This window comes from Chiroxiphia lanceolata, chromosome 1, assembly GCF_009829145.1.
Source record: "Chiroxiphia lanceolata isolate bChiLan1 chromosome 1, bChiLan1.pri, whole genome shotgun sequence".
Classification (NCBI taxonomy): domain Eukaryota; kingdom Metazoa; phylum Chordata; class Aves; order Passeriformes; family Pipridae; genus Chiroxiphia; species Chiroxiphia lanceolata.
Window position 1 is genome coordinate 144,713,021 of NC_045637.1, and position 15,050 is coordinate 144,728,070.

Here is a 15,050-nt window from a genome sequence, read left to right on the forward strand (position 1 = left end):
ACAGATAAATCAGCAGGTGCCTCTTTGCTTTTCCAATAATATAAATAGTTTTAGAAATCCACCTGTGTATCCCAGGGGCCTTCTCAATTTTTTGAACATTCAGACTGTATCAATTTTGACGTATGTTTGAAGAATGGGCAAAGGTTAGGGCTTGTTCCTATTTCATCTGAGTTAGTTTGGCCATGATGATTCAGAAGGAACTCATTTGTTCCCATGGCAATGCAGTGAATTCTGTAAAACTCTGCTTCTGTCATTGCAAATGAAGCTTTTTTTTTTTTTTTGGTGAAAATATACCAGTTGAAAGAAAATACCAGGTAACAGACAAACCCAAGGTCCTTGAAGATAAATAATTAATTTCAAAGGGATTTGCAAGTAATTCATACGCTGAAAATAGGTCAGTAGAAATTTGAGAGGACTCCAGTATGAAAATGTGCAGAAGAATTCAAGAGAGGAATTCTTAATAAAATAATTCTTAATAATTCTTAACAAATTCTCTTAATAAATAATCTTTTGGGAGAGATTCTGTGGCTACCTTCTGGATATCATGAAGGGTTCTTAAAGCCAACCCCAAATAACTACTGAAGAAACAGCAAGTAACTTCTTTACACATTCAGTTCCTCAAGGGAGGGAAACCATGCTCCAAAGTTCACCTTGGTAGGGCTTTAGAGACAGGAGGAGACATCCCTGAAAGGGTGGCCTGTCAGGGAGTATGAATCTTCTCAAAGAGGGCAGGAACAGGCTTTTTGGTAGGAGGGTCAGGATTTCTCTCCCTGGATTTCTCCCTGACAGCATCACAGGGCATTACCCATGTCATTAAACCAAGAATTACTGTATTGCAGGTCCAATCCAAAATAAAAATGCTTTTCAGAAAAGCATGAACCATTCCTTACAACATTCCATTTCAGCTACAGTTGCCATGAGCCTTCAAACTGCTAGAATGGTGATGAAACTAGTTCTCTGTTATCTCATTATTCATCCCCCCAAGGAAAAAAAAAAAACAAACCCAAACTAAGCAAATCAACAGACAAGAAAACTGCAAACCCAAATTAGAAATCATCACAAATCATATAAAACCAAAAAGTTTGAGACTTAGTTGTTAAGATCAGCGAACCTACCAGTTAACATTGATGTATCATAGCTATCACATCATAGGAGTAAAATGGATTTTCACTGTTTAAAGTGTGAATTTACCATCACAGTCCCTCTTATTCTAAAGCAAATAAAAATAATTACATTAATTAAAATATAAACTTGTCAAATAATTTTTCTTCCAATAAAACAATAGCATCTTAGTGGAAAAGAAAAATATGCAGGGTTGTATTTAGATGGGATGTCTTCTGCCTACCCAAGTGAAAATTGAAGTTTATTTCACTGAAAGTGGTTTAAGATGGAAGTCAGCCCATCACTTGCTTTATCTGTTAAAATAAGTGGCTCACTACGCACACAGAATATGGTTTCATCATTTTCTTAATAACTAACCAATGGCATAATCAAAACATCTCTCTCATTAGTTCTGTCTGAATATTTATGTTTCAGTCACTAATGCTTGATTTCTGTTTATTATTTCAAGCACATGTAGAATCATAAGATCATAGAGTCATTGAATCACAGAATCAAAGAATGTCCTAGGTTGTAAGGGACCTTAAAGATCATACAGTTCCAACCCCCTTGTCATGTGCAGGAACACCTTCCGCTAAACCAGGTTGCTCAGTGCCCCATCCAACCTGGCCTTGAACACTTCCAGGAATGGAGAATCTGTGACTTCTCTGGGCAATCTGTTCCAGTACCTCACCACCCCGACAGTGAAGAATTTCTTCCTAAGACCTAGTCTAAACCTACTCTTTTTCAGTTTGAAGCCGTTTCCCTTTATCCTATCACTACATGCTCTTGTAAAAAGTCCCTCTCCATCTTTCTTGGAAGCTCACTTGAGGTACTGGAAGGACACAATTATTTCACCTTTAATTCTTCTCTTCTCTGGTCTGAACAAGCCAAATTCTCCCAACTGTTCCACTCACCCAGAGGTGCTCCATCCCTCTAGTTATCTCAGTGGCCCACCCCTGGACTTATTCCAAGGTCTACATCTTTCATTTTTTGGGGATCCCAGAGCTGGGTGCAGCACTCCAGGTGGGGTCTCCAGAGCAGGGTAGAGGGAAAGAATCTCCTCCCTCGACTTGTTACCCACACTACTTCTGCTGCAGCAGCCCAGGACACGATTGGCTTTCTGGTCTGTGAGCGCACAGTGCTGGGTCATGTCCAGCGTCTCATCCATCAGAACCTCCAAGTCCTTCTTGTCAGGGCTGCTCTCAATCTGTTCATCCACCAGTCTGTACTGATTCCATGGGTTTCTCTGACACCGGTGCAGCACCTTGCACTTGGTCTTGTTAAACTGCATGAGATCCCCATACAAGTATTTGCATGTGCATATTTGCATTAAGCTTAGCCAGAGCAAGTAATCTGTTTTTCATGAACACTTTGTCTTTATTATCATCCTTACAAGAAAATTTCTGCCATTTTGAGACCATTTGCATTACCTCATTACTGAGTTTAGTAGTGAAAATGAGGAAAAAAGTAGGTAAACTCATGTATTTTATTTTTGGGTTTGGATGTGAGATTTAGGTGAGTTATCTGCTGTTCAAATCAGAAGTGAGATAATCTGGATAACATCTTGAGCATTCAACTGTACTCCTTTCATAATATTTACATATGTGACTTGGACAAAATGATCCTTAGTAAGATGGGTAAATTTCTTCTCCGCCTATAGTCAGTGGATTGATACGATGGAGAGGTTATTTAATACAAATTTATACACTGTGTTTAAAATAACACAAGGAAAATCTATTTTCTTTTATTGCCCTCAGCACTGTCATAATTTTAGAGCTCTGCAATAAGGGTTTGAGTTTTTACCTTTTCAAGGTGGAGGTTGTTTTATCACTGTAGGCAGACAAAAATGGTAACACACATCTCTGAACATACTGTGTCTCAATTTCTGGATCGTCTTTCCAGCCCTAGGTGTCCCCTGCTGTTCAGAGGTTGTTGCACCTTTTGGAAAGCAGAAGAGGAATTTTGCTCCTGTAGCTCTTTTGTCAGCTCATCTTCTAGCTGAATTAGATTTAACTGTTGAATAAAATGGATCTCCTGTTGCTACAGACTGTGACTTTTGTTCTGTGCAGAGCCACAGATTTATTTTACTGTCCTTGTTTAGGGAGCTATAGCTTTGGGCAGAGAGATGTAGAGGCACCTTCTAGTAGGTGCATGTGAACCACCTCAATAAGCTCAGTGAGCTGTCCAAAAATTGAGCTCTTTCATTTTTTATCAACTTCAGCAAGTTAGTGTCTTAAGGCTGAGAATGAAGCTGCAGCTGAGGAACACACTACAGACAATCTTCAGACAGGTTGAGGTAAGTTTTACTTTGCCAGGGTGTGGAGGTGACATATCTCTGCCAGTACATCCAACATAGTAATACTAAACTGAAGATTATATCACTCTCAAAAGAAAAGGCTCTATGTGCACCCTAGAACTAAAACTACAACCAAAAGGAAATAAGCTCCTTAGCAATGACAGAAACAGCCAACACTTGCTTTTAGGTATGAAAGAAGTGGCAACAGAATTTATATGTCATTTGTGCAACTGGCATGCTCATTTATTACTAAAAATTCTATTTTAACACTATTTACATTCTACTATAGCTCATATATGCCAAAGAGACTGAAGAGGTTATTCTGAGAGGCTCTAAACAAAGGTGATTAAGATGTACAGCATCTCCACTGTTCCTTAACTTCATCAGTGACACCAACACTCCTCATAACCTGGTGATTATTTTGGCTTAACCATGACATCTGGTGTTGGCCTTCTCTCCAAAGGCAACAGAGATAAATGAAAAAGATCATAACACTTGCTCAGAGGAAAAAACTATGTCACATGCAAATTGTTTATGAATCTCTCAGTTTCTCAGGTAATATTAGAAACAGGAATCCAATTAATGGCCTCTCAACAAGCAGAGTTCTTTGGGATTGTTCCCATGACATTTAAGAGAAATGCAACTCTTGAACTGGTATTCTTGAATCTGTTGAGCACTATCAACAGATTTCTTTTTTTAAACTTGACAATGACCACACTTTTAACCTTGACTCTTGGTGGAACAAGAAGCAGGGTACTCAGACATGCTACTATCCTGAGTCCCTTGCAGTCTTGCAGTGCCTTGTAATGACACTGCTGTGTGGCATTGGAGTAGTAGGAATGGAGATGGAAGGTGAGCAAGTCTGTACAACTGTAGGTGGAACAAGCACCTTTTATCACACTATTCCCACTTTTATTACTGAAGACACTGCTCCCATTGCAGTGTCCTCTACCTCTTAAAAAGTTTGTCAGGTACAGACCATGCACGTATTGATATGCTCTGGCAAATAGAGCATCATACCATCCAACTGTTAGGGGTCAGTTTTGTATGGAAATAAAATAAGCCTTAACGAATAAAGACATCTACTTGGAGGAACATGACTTATCCTGTCAAAGCTATCTTGGAAAGTTTTTGTAAAAAAAAGTTAAGAAATTTTTAATAGTTATGCCAGTATAAATTCTACTATGGAAAACTGCTTCCCATTAGCTTTTCATGCTGACTATAAGGGTCTTATACCAGTGTAGAATATCCATCTTCCTAGACAAAAATATCTGTATAACAAAAAGTGTTTTCTTACTAAATATAATGATAACCCATTTGAAGGTAATTTGTATTGTTTTTTCATCATTGGATTAGCTGAAGTAGTGGTCTTTAAGTTAAGATTTATATTATTTATTTGAATAAATGGTATGAAGAAAGGGTCAATACATTATACAATGATTTTGCAAAGTTGATGTTCAGTTTCACTTCAATTTCAAGCAACACCTTCTCACCTCTGCCTAAATTTGTAATGAAAAAAAAACCTGGTAGACCAAAGTTCCAGCCTGCCCCAGACCTAGAATTTCGGGATAAGAGGCTGAACTCCAAAGATGGAAATTTTAAAATGTCTATGCCCATGATTTCTGACTAAATACATCAGGGAAGTGGTAGCCCAAAGACATGACATTGTTTTCAGGTTAACTGTAGAAGACCTGAGCCTAACAGCTCGTGAGTTGTATCTTTGCTGTCCATCCAGAAGATTACTAAAAATGAGCTATACAATTTTGAAAAAAACAAGCATTAAAAATGGATACCCACAACACCAGGGCTACATTTAGCCAGAACAATGCCTAATGACACCCAGAGCTTCTATGATACCAAAACATCACCATGTAGCATTTCATATACCATGAATTAAAGTTCTTCAGTGAAAACATTAAGTCAGCAAATTCCTTAATATCTTTGTCTCCAAGTCACTAATGTCCTCAAAGAAAAAAAAAAGGGAAAGAGACAGTTTGGATCATTTATTGATTTCAATGCAGAACTTATCTGGATATGAAAGAGAAATAAAACATCAAGACGTGGGTTCTGCAAGTGAACTATTAAACTAGACTGAAATTTAAAAGATGGTAATTCAGGAAATTAAAATCTGAGATTGTTAAATCTGCCACCTGATTTTGAAATCAAATTATTTTGGCTTAAAGAAAAAAAAAACGAGAGGGATTTAAAAAAACCCAAACAGGTGGAGTTGAAGCAAGAGAGACATTTTAGCAGAACCATTTTCAAATCCATCTGCATTTACCCAGATGGAACCTGAAAATCTTTTGAGGACCGTTAATTGTTACCCTGCTGCTCAAGTTTCCCTGTGTCATCCAGCAGAGATTTTTAACCTGAACAAGTATAGGATAATGAGTGCTTATATGACACAAAGGAACTACAGTGCACACAAAAAGTAATGATTCTGTCAGTTACAAAAAAAGTATTTAGTACCATAGGGTGATTTTTCCAGTATTGCAGTCGACTGACTTGAATATCTGTTGTCTCCAAGGCTGAGTGAATCACCTTTTAAATATATATAAAGATCTCCTGTGAAATCACTTTGTCAGTAGCTCAGCTGCACAAGGTAGAGATAATCTATATCAAAAATTCCTGACAGGGACTGTGCTTCCTTAGCAGGTCTTTGAAACCTTCCCACTCAGTGACCTGAGGCTCCAATGAGTCACTGTAAAAAAGTCAAGCTGCTGTATGTAGGTAATGAATGCACAGATTCATACTGCTGCTATTGCAGCTATGAAAAAAGAATGAACACTTCTGAAAATTAAAATCTGTGAAGTTTATATTTGGAAAAAGAAACGTAACAAAATCTCACTGATTTCACAGTGTGCATTTCTACTGTCAGATGGGTTCAGCGCCTCTTTCACTCCATGGCACCGATCTCCAAGTCATCTGCACTGCGTATATGTCACAAAGCAAGTTCTCTTCTTAGCAAAAAGAGTCAGAAGACATTTTTTCTCGGGAAGCTGCGTTGTACAAGCAATATGGATGTGCTAAGCCTAGCCTGCTGCATAAAGCTCTACATTTGAGTGGTACAGACGTGTGCTTGTTTCTCTGGAGCAACAAAGACATGGGAAGTGTTCTCATGTTGCAACAGAGTATTAAGAAAAACTTTTTATTCTTTCCACTCTAATCAGTCTTTATGGAATCATTTCATTATGACAGATATATGGAATGGTTCCTTTTACCAAGGCCCACCATCCAACTTTGCCAAGACACAACTGGCCAGATAGGGGAAAGGGTAAAATTAGGTAAGCCCCTATTGCCTTCCTTCTTTTTTCTCTTTTCTCAATATAAAACCTTTCCAGCTTAGACTGTAGACTAAGTTTAGCCTTAGGTGCCAAACAGCACCTGGCATTCATTGCAATGCATATGCCATTACACCAATTCAGCTTGCTGCACAGTCTACAGTATAGTTCTTCATTGCAAAAATCGCTAGAACCAGTAGAAAGTTGTATTATAAATTACTTCTTTCACTCCAGTGTTTTTTATAGGCTTACATAAGGAGGACAAAGTGGCAGATACATTTCTTAAAATTCAACCAGTGGGCAAATTGCAGGACTGCATGAGAACTGAATGAGTTCTCTACCTCAGTAAATTAGTTTAAGGCCATATTTACCTTACCCAATAACACCTACTAAAAGGTCTTAGTTCAGGAGCCCAGTCTTCCTGAATTTTTCCTTTAGTTAGCCTAGAAAAATCACTCCAGGGAATGATTCACCCCCTGTGATTCCCCATAACAGACTAGTTTGAGGATCACGTGTTTGAATTCAGCAATTGTGTAGAGAGGACATGGCCCACAAAGCAGTAGCATTGGTGCCTGGAGGTGTTTTTGGCATCTTACAAGTGTTTTAATTGACTTCTTTTCCTAGGAGTAAGGTTGAGGGCATGCATCCATGCTACTCCTTCACACTATTTTTGAGCAGATGCCCACATCCAGATCTAGCTGTGCTGAAAGCCATTGCTGTTCCCCCCTGCCTACCTATCTCCTGCAAATGCACAACTTGCTGAGAGTTGTGCAAAGTCACCCCAGAAGCATGTGAAACAAACCCCATGTTCCTTGTGTGCCACTTCTATTGTCTCATTAATACCCCATGTGGTCTCTCTAAAAGGCAACAAGAAATCATGAGAGAGATGCCTTTTTATTAAGACTCCATGAAACTTCAGAAATGGTCCCATCTTTTAATAAAAATCATTATTGTTTGTATACATTTAGATGGGTACATGTACACATGCGCAAATGTGTATCCCCAGTCATACCTTGAAAATGCACAAATAAAAGGATTTGCAATTAATTACTTGTCCATCTGGTCTCTGTGGGTTGTTAGCAGAGTAGTTAGTTTTACAGTTGCAAACTCAAGAGCTCAAATTCAAATCCAGCTTGCAGGCTGGGGATTGGACTCCAGTGTGCAGTCATTTACTGCTCTCAGCCTGAGGGCCATACTCTACCTCCAGGGCTATTTTTGAAGCATAACTCTCCAGTCTTGGGGTGCAGTTTTCCTACCTTTTTTTCCTCCAGCCATGAGCATAGAATTTATTATTCTTTTGCATCTGTTTAGTATAAAAACTGCATATAACACACAAGAACATATAGCTTATGTATATACATATAGCTTATATACATATGTATATATGTATATACATACAGCTTCTTATGTATACACATATATCTTCTGTCATATTTTATGACAGAATTTGTACTCAATCAGCTGAAATAAAAAAGCTTATTCTAGAGTCCTATATATATATAGGGTATATATGGCACACATCATTTATTAGTCGGAGAACTGACCAAGTAGGACAAAGACTGCTTTTGTCATCTGTAACATTTGACAGCCCAGGAATTTTTACTTAAAATGCATGAGAATTGTATTAATAACTTGGGATTTTTCCTAATAAATTGGACTGTGTGGTCATATATTTTGACACATAGATTTTCTTCTGCTAGATAGTAAAAAATATCTCTGACAAATTTTGGTGAAAACCATAACAAGTGCTGTCAAAAGACAATAAAGCTTCTTCCTATTGCCTATAGTCCCCACAGCAATTGGTCCTCTCTGTGGTCTAGCTGAAATGGGTTCTAAAACCAGAAAAATATATCAAACTAATTCATGACCAAGGTTTTACTGATATTCTCACCATTACAAGAAGTAAGGAAACAAACAGATTAATCTGAGGGAATACATTCCTTTAAGATTCACAATTTCCTAGGAGTTTTAGATACAGCTCATAATTACCTCCCGCTGTTTTGTAAATTGACAGATCAGACTGTGACCCATGTGCTGTTTAATAAAAAGTTGAAGTTATTTCCTCACTGTTCTGTAATCAGTTTCTGAAGTTCCGGTCAAAAAGGACAAGTGGTGAAATGTCTAAACCCATACCCTTGCAAACTGCTTAGACTCGTGTTTGTAATCCCACTGACATTTCTATGCCAGATTATCATATCTGTTGAGGAATATCGATATGCATGAACACAGAAGTTTAAATTCTAGGAAGACAGTCCTGGGGAAGGGAGAACAGACAAGGTTTGTTTGTGTGTTCTGTCCTGTGCAATGCAAGCAGGTCTGGTTGTTTTATTCTGAGACCAGTCACCTCTATTCTTCTAGACTTGTATTTTTGTTTAATTTGATCAAAAGTGTTTTGCCAAACAATGAGGTTTAATGTTACCTTCAATGCTGCTATTCACTTGAGATCAGGATAAAACATTTCTGTGCTTTCCTTACATTTTGCAATCCTTATATGACACGTATTTTCCTGTTAATCCCTTTGGAATTACTTCTTTGTCATCTTTTTCAAAAGTATTACATAATATAAAAATGCAATTCAGACTGAAAATATGACCTTGAAACATCTTGTCCCAGCAATACACAATCTATTGTGTTAATAGATCTATTCTCTGTGCAAAATGTTGTCTTCAATTATTTCAGTTTGCTTTTCAGCTTAGAAAGATGAACATTTTCTTTCTTGAGAAGGCAAGTAGATACTTCAGCTCTGCAACTGACTCAGCATGCTTTAGCCAAATGATATAGAGTGTGAATTTTTAAAAAAAAAAAAATTGTCTTTTTTGTCTTCAATTAAGAAAACATAATAAGTATAAAAGTGATCCCTGTGTGTTTGTGGGTGGCACAGGGAGTCACTTCTAGCAGTAAAATTAGAGGTCTGTAGTCTCTTTTAGATATTCTTGAGGCACAGAAATAAATTAACATTTCTCTGACCAACATACAGCCCCATTAATCATGGAAGGCAGCAGAAATGAGAAGCATAGAACAATGATCTGGTATTAACTGTAACTCAAAAAACTTCTGTCCTTTCAGAGAGTGAAGAGCATTCCAATTTTGCATAATTTAACTCTCCAGCACTTTTAGTGACCAATGTGTTTTTTTTCATTTCAGTTCTTTTACTTATTCTACACTCTTCAGAAAAATATGTCCATTGACTTTGACTTAAAGATTCAAATTTAGAAATATGGATAACTTCTGAAGTTCTTTTGAGTTTTCCTACAGCCAGAGTGCATGTTGTAGTCTTCTTTAATGATTTTAGATTTCCATCTCATTCACTACCTGACTGAATCCTGCCTGTTTCTCACCTGCCCTGGATTTTCTTTTCTCCATAGTGAAGTAGAAAATGAACATACCCTTTCTGATTTTTGTTTTTAATATTCTTGTTTTTTACTCAGATTTATTCCATGTGATTCCACTTCCAAAACTTAAAAGGAAGACCTGTGTTAAGTTCTAGCCATCTAAAGTTCCCTTCACAGTCAGAAGGAGTAAGACAGAGTGGGAGTTTCTCAAAAACTGATTTTATATGATTGTACAGACTAAGAAAGCCTTTTACAGAAAGCAAGCATCTGCACTCCATTTAGACTCTGATTATTTGCCAAAATGTAGTCTGATTCACTACTAAGAACTGAACTCCATCCATTAACTTTCAGGTACTTTATGACTGTTGCTTTCATTGCATTGACTTGCACAGCTCTGTCTGAAATTAAATCTATGTATTTGCCATATTAATTTAAATTTACAGTACATTTATCTCACTTTGTACCACTGTTGATTTTTGGTAGGAAGGGTTTACCATTATCTTTTTTGTCTAAGTTGTGTTTCCCTTGTTGACACTTTAAAACTTACATGCTGAGATAATTTACCAAAGTGGTTCCTGGGATTTTCCATCTCCAGCGAACTACCATTGTGCTCTTAATTGTGAACTGCTCCAGATGTCTTCACGCCTTAAGTATCCATCCTTGCAGTGCTTCAGATCTTCCATCACCTCGAATATGTGCAAACACTATGGCTCAGGAGCTTTAGCAGACAATTTCTTTGGCCTGGAAAAAATTACTTTGTCAATGGTGAGTTCTTAATCTTTTAGGAGCCTCTTTTCAAGTGCTTTACCCTGGATGGTCTCATAGTTTAGTCAGATGTTAAGGACTGACTTAAATCCAAACTGAACGATAGCTTTGTACAGCTTGAAATTGTACAAATTCTTCCACAATTCTTGCAAACCTTTTTATCTGAGGCTGTCTAACAATTGTTCACATGGTTCATTTTTATGTGAAGTGTGAAGTACTCCTTGAATTTTTTACTTCACTTTCAGAGTTGGCCTCTCTGTTTGAGTTACTGAAAACCATTTAAACATCAACTAGTTCAAAACCACCTACTGTCAGAAACCAGGCTGCCTTCTGTCTTCCCTTTTAGCAGCTGCCCATTGCTTGTAGTTCCTTTTAAACTTCCTCCAGTTGTCCTCCACATTTCCCGAGGGGTTTAACTCCGCTGGGGTTGAACAACTCCTTTCTTCCATTCAGGACACAGCTCAGTTGATTTTATTCCTTTTCCAGTGTTTGCCTCAGCAGCTGCAGAGAATGGGAGATGGGCAGAGATCAGCTCCTCTTGTTGAGGGCACTTCTTAAATGGCAAAAAAAATAAGTTGTCCTTTCTTCACTACTGGTCATTTTCTTCCAATTATTACAGACAAAAGCAACTTAAAGGAGGAGTTTCCCAAGGAGTTAAGGGGTAGCAAGAGACAGGACATAAAGAAAATGGGATGAGAATCCAAAACTGGTGTGGCCTACTGAGAAATGTCAGACTTGTTACGAAGAGAATCAAATATGGTTGCTGATGACCCTAAATAACAAACACTACCTTCTCCCTTGTGATCTTCCTCTTGTGTCTTCCTTGCTGCCTGGGCAATAAATATCATTTGGGGCACAGGAGGGCAGTGGCATCTAAAGGGATCTGGCAACTTGAGATGGAAGTGTTGTTGTTCTACTGAGGTTTGTTCCGTCATTCTACAAGGTGAGCAGCAGAGGAAGTGGACATATCTCAGAAAGAAGAAACAGTGTCATTTTTAGCAAAAGCATAGAAAAATTCTGGGATGCTGTTCTCAGCTTCACCTTTCCTTTCTTTTGAGAGTTCAGAAATAGCTTCATTATCTATATAAAAGCAACTCCACTCAACTGAATCATTTTCTGTTCTTAACATTTGGTTTTGTGCGATATTGGCACAGAACCAAAATATTTTGAAGTTTTTCAAGGAGAAAAAAAAAACAGACTGAACAAACGGTAAATAGAAATGGAATAGAACCAACAGTGCAACTAACTGGCTACTTAATAAGGATATGAACTCTCCGTTCCTCTGTTTCTCTGTCTATAAATAACTAAACTTTCTGTGCATTAGAAAGGCATAGACTAGTTATCTATGGCCTAATGACAAAGGGACATGGCTAGGCTGCAAGACAACTTATGGAAAAGTCCCTTTCCTTAATTATATAAATCAGAGTCTTGGTCTGTCCATAAGACCCAACTAAATCTTGTAGATACTAGCATGTGGTTGTCCTGTGATTAAGGTCACACTATTTGTCTCCCCAAAAATCCTTCCCTGATGCCAAAAAAATCTACGTGCATTACCTAGAAGATACAAGAATACTTTGAAAACATTTTTTTTTCCTAGAAGTTTTAACAGCAAGACTCTTCATTAAAAAATTTGTAACCAGTTTTGGAAAAAGCTTTATGTCAAATTTTATGTCAAGGTAACTGATGAGAATGGACAAGTGTTTCATGAGAGGAACATTATTGTAACATATATATTTTCTTCAAATGTAATACAAGCTAATAATTTTCAACAAAAAGAGAAAACTAAAAATGTTTTAGTAAAAGGGGGGGGTAATTGAGATTTCTGAAAAAAGTATTTGTAAATTTTCACTCAGAAATATTTCTTCAAATTTATTAATAAGGTCTCCATCTATTATTCTATTTACAATGTATAAAGGATTTGTATCTGAGAGTTTGATAGTTTTGCTCATTGATGACAATAGAATTACTTCAGTATTTTCATTGTGTGCCAGTGTGTTAGGATAGAAATAATACTAGTTAGGCATTGGTAAAATGGAGTTATGCAGGGATAATCAAGATTCCATAAATGGAGGAAACTTGTTTCCATACAAAACAGCTTTTAAAAGGCAATGGGAAAGAAGATTAGATTTACTTGCAAGGAATTAGCACATAAAATCACCAGTGCAAGGCTGCATTCTATGCAAACACCTGACCAGCATACTTTGGATTCCAGGCCATCACAGTACCCTGCTGTTGTTTTGATGGGAAAGAAGGACTGATGAAACAAACTGGGCATTTCAGTCTCTGCTCTATCACAACTTAAAACATAAGATGCTGTGAGTGTTGTTCTGTTGTACACTGATCAATGTGATTGCACCTTTGAAACTGGCTGTACATCACGCAGCAAAGATATCTTTGATTAATCCCCTCCTGGTTAGTTTAAGTGATAGAAAGCCCCCTGAGGACTTACAGTTACTCTCCTTCTTTGCAGAGATCAGAGACAAATAGTTTCTTCCTGTGTTATTCTTGTCTTGTGTAAAGAGGATTTGTACAAGGAAGTCCCTGGTGTAAACAGTATTGAAAAATTGTTCTAAAGGATTAAAGCTTCTCTAACAATCTGACCCAGGGAGTATGTCTTCTAGCAGCCTGCACTCATGTAGTGAGGTTTGGGCTTCAAGTAACGAGGCACCAGACATAATGTTTTGAGAAGATGTGAGAGACAGAAGGCTCACCCTATTCTATTTATTACAATAAATAATAGTGACCATCCTTCCTGCCTAAAGGGAGGTAATTTTGCCCAATAAATTATACACACAAGAGCACACTAGTGTAGCATCAATTTTTGCCTCTTTCAAAGCCTTGAGAAAAAAAGCAGGTTAGTACTAAGGAAGTAGAGTGAGGATGAAATCCTATAGTTCCTCAGAATTCTCAGGCTTCTCCTCTACTGCCACTTTTAGGCTGAAAAGGACACTGTTTTCCCCAAATCAGAATGTTGTCTAATTCAATAAAGAACAATACCTTTATGACTCAAAAAATCTCTACAGTTAACTGACCTTTCAACATCTTTGTTCAATTTGTCATCTCTTTAGACATTGACAAAAAGATCAACTTTTGCAACTCAAGTAGGACTTTAGTCAAGAGTTAATGTTTAGAGCATCCTTCAAATTCATTGGCTTTCTTTTACCAAATATACGTTTATTAGTTTTTCTGTTAGACAATACCTTAAGGAAAAGGTAGATCCATTTCATGGATAGAATTGTTGTATAAACATCCTGCCCATTATTTATTTTTGGAAATATAGAAGCCAGTGGAGCCATAGAACTATAAGGTCACATTTGCTTAGAGCAAAATCTTTGTCAAAGATTTCAGTCTGCTTATAGTTATTTTCTTACAGCAGGGAGACTACAGAGGAAAGAGAAATATAGACTGAATGCCAAAACAACACTTGAAAGAATTCTTGTTGTTCCACAGAAGAACTCAGAGAGGAGAGATAAAAGGAGAAATAAAACAGTTGATGCTTCTCTGTATAAATTGTGACTCTGGCAAAAATTACTGTTTGCACACATATATATGAACACTGCGATCAAATTAAAATGGGATGGACAAACTCAGGTGGTTTTTTTTTTTTAGAGCTTCCTAAATCTTGAAAATCTTGACTGAGCAATTTAAATGTTCCTTATTAGTCCATATTTGTTGATGTATAAATGTTCTTACTTTTAATGAAAAAAATCTACAAGTGAAATATTGAAGATTATATTAATCAAAATATGATATGAGTAAAAAAATCTTCTCAATGGACTACCTCTTTAGTTTGTTTTAGTCTCAAAATTCTGGCAAGAAATACAGATATTTGGGTATACATCTGTCCCAGCTCCTGGGAGTGTAACCTGGGTCACAGATCACTTGTGCCTCTCCTGGTATCATCTGCTTCCCATCTCTATATATTGGCTCTGTTACACTCACCCATTCCAACTTCTCTTTCCCCTTGCATAGTCTCACCTCTCCCCACCCACTACCTCAGTCCATTGCTCAGGTGACATCAGCTCTCACAGATATCCTATTTGAATGCAATGGAGCAAACTGATAAACTCTTAAAGCTGGCACTGAAATAATTCTACCTTTCTATCCTTCCCATTTAGCATACTGCAGTCTAATGTCTTGCCAGATCATGGGCTGAATCTGCCTCAGGGCAGTCCTAATTGCAGTCTGCCCATTGATCTTTTGAGTTTCCAGCACTCCCACTCTTTATCCAGGTTTTGTAGCCTCATCTCACCAGGGTCCTTCCCACGGAGCAGC

At 37.4% G+C, this 15,050-nt stretch overlaps 1 long non-coding RNA gene across 1 annotated transcript; it reads left to right on the plus strand.

Moving 5' to 3' along the window:
* Positions 1-6,600: 6,600 nt before the first annotated feature.
* On the plus strand, positions 6,601-14,324 carry LOC116793492. The gene is made up of 3 exons (XR_004359505.1): positions 6,601-6,681; positions 12,988-13,090; positions 14,149-14,324. It is a non-coding gene; the product is annotated as an uncharacterized LOC116793492 (long non-coding RNA).
* Positions 14,325-15,050: the final 726 nt, after the last annotated feature.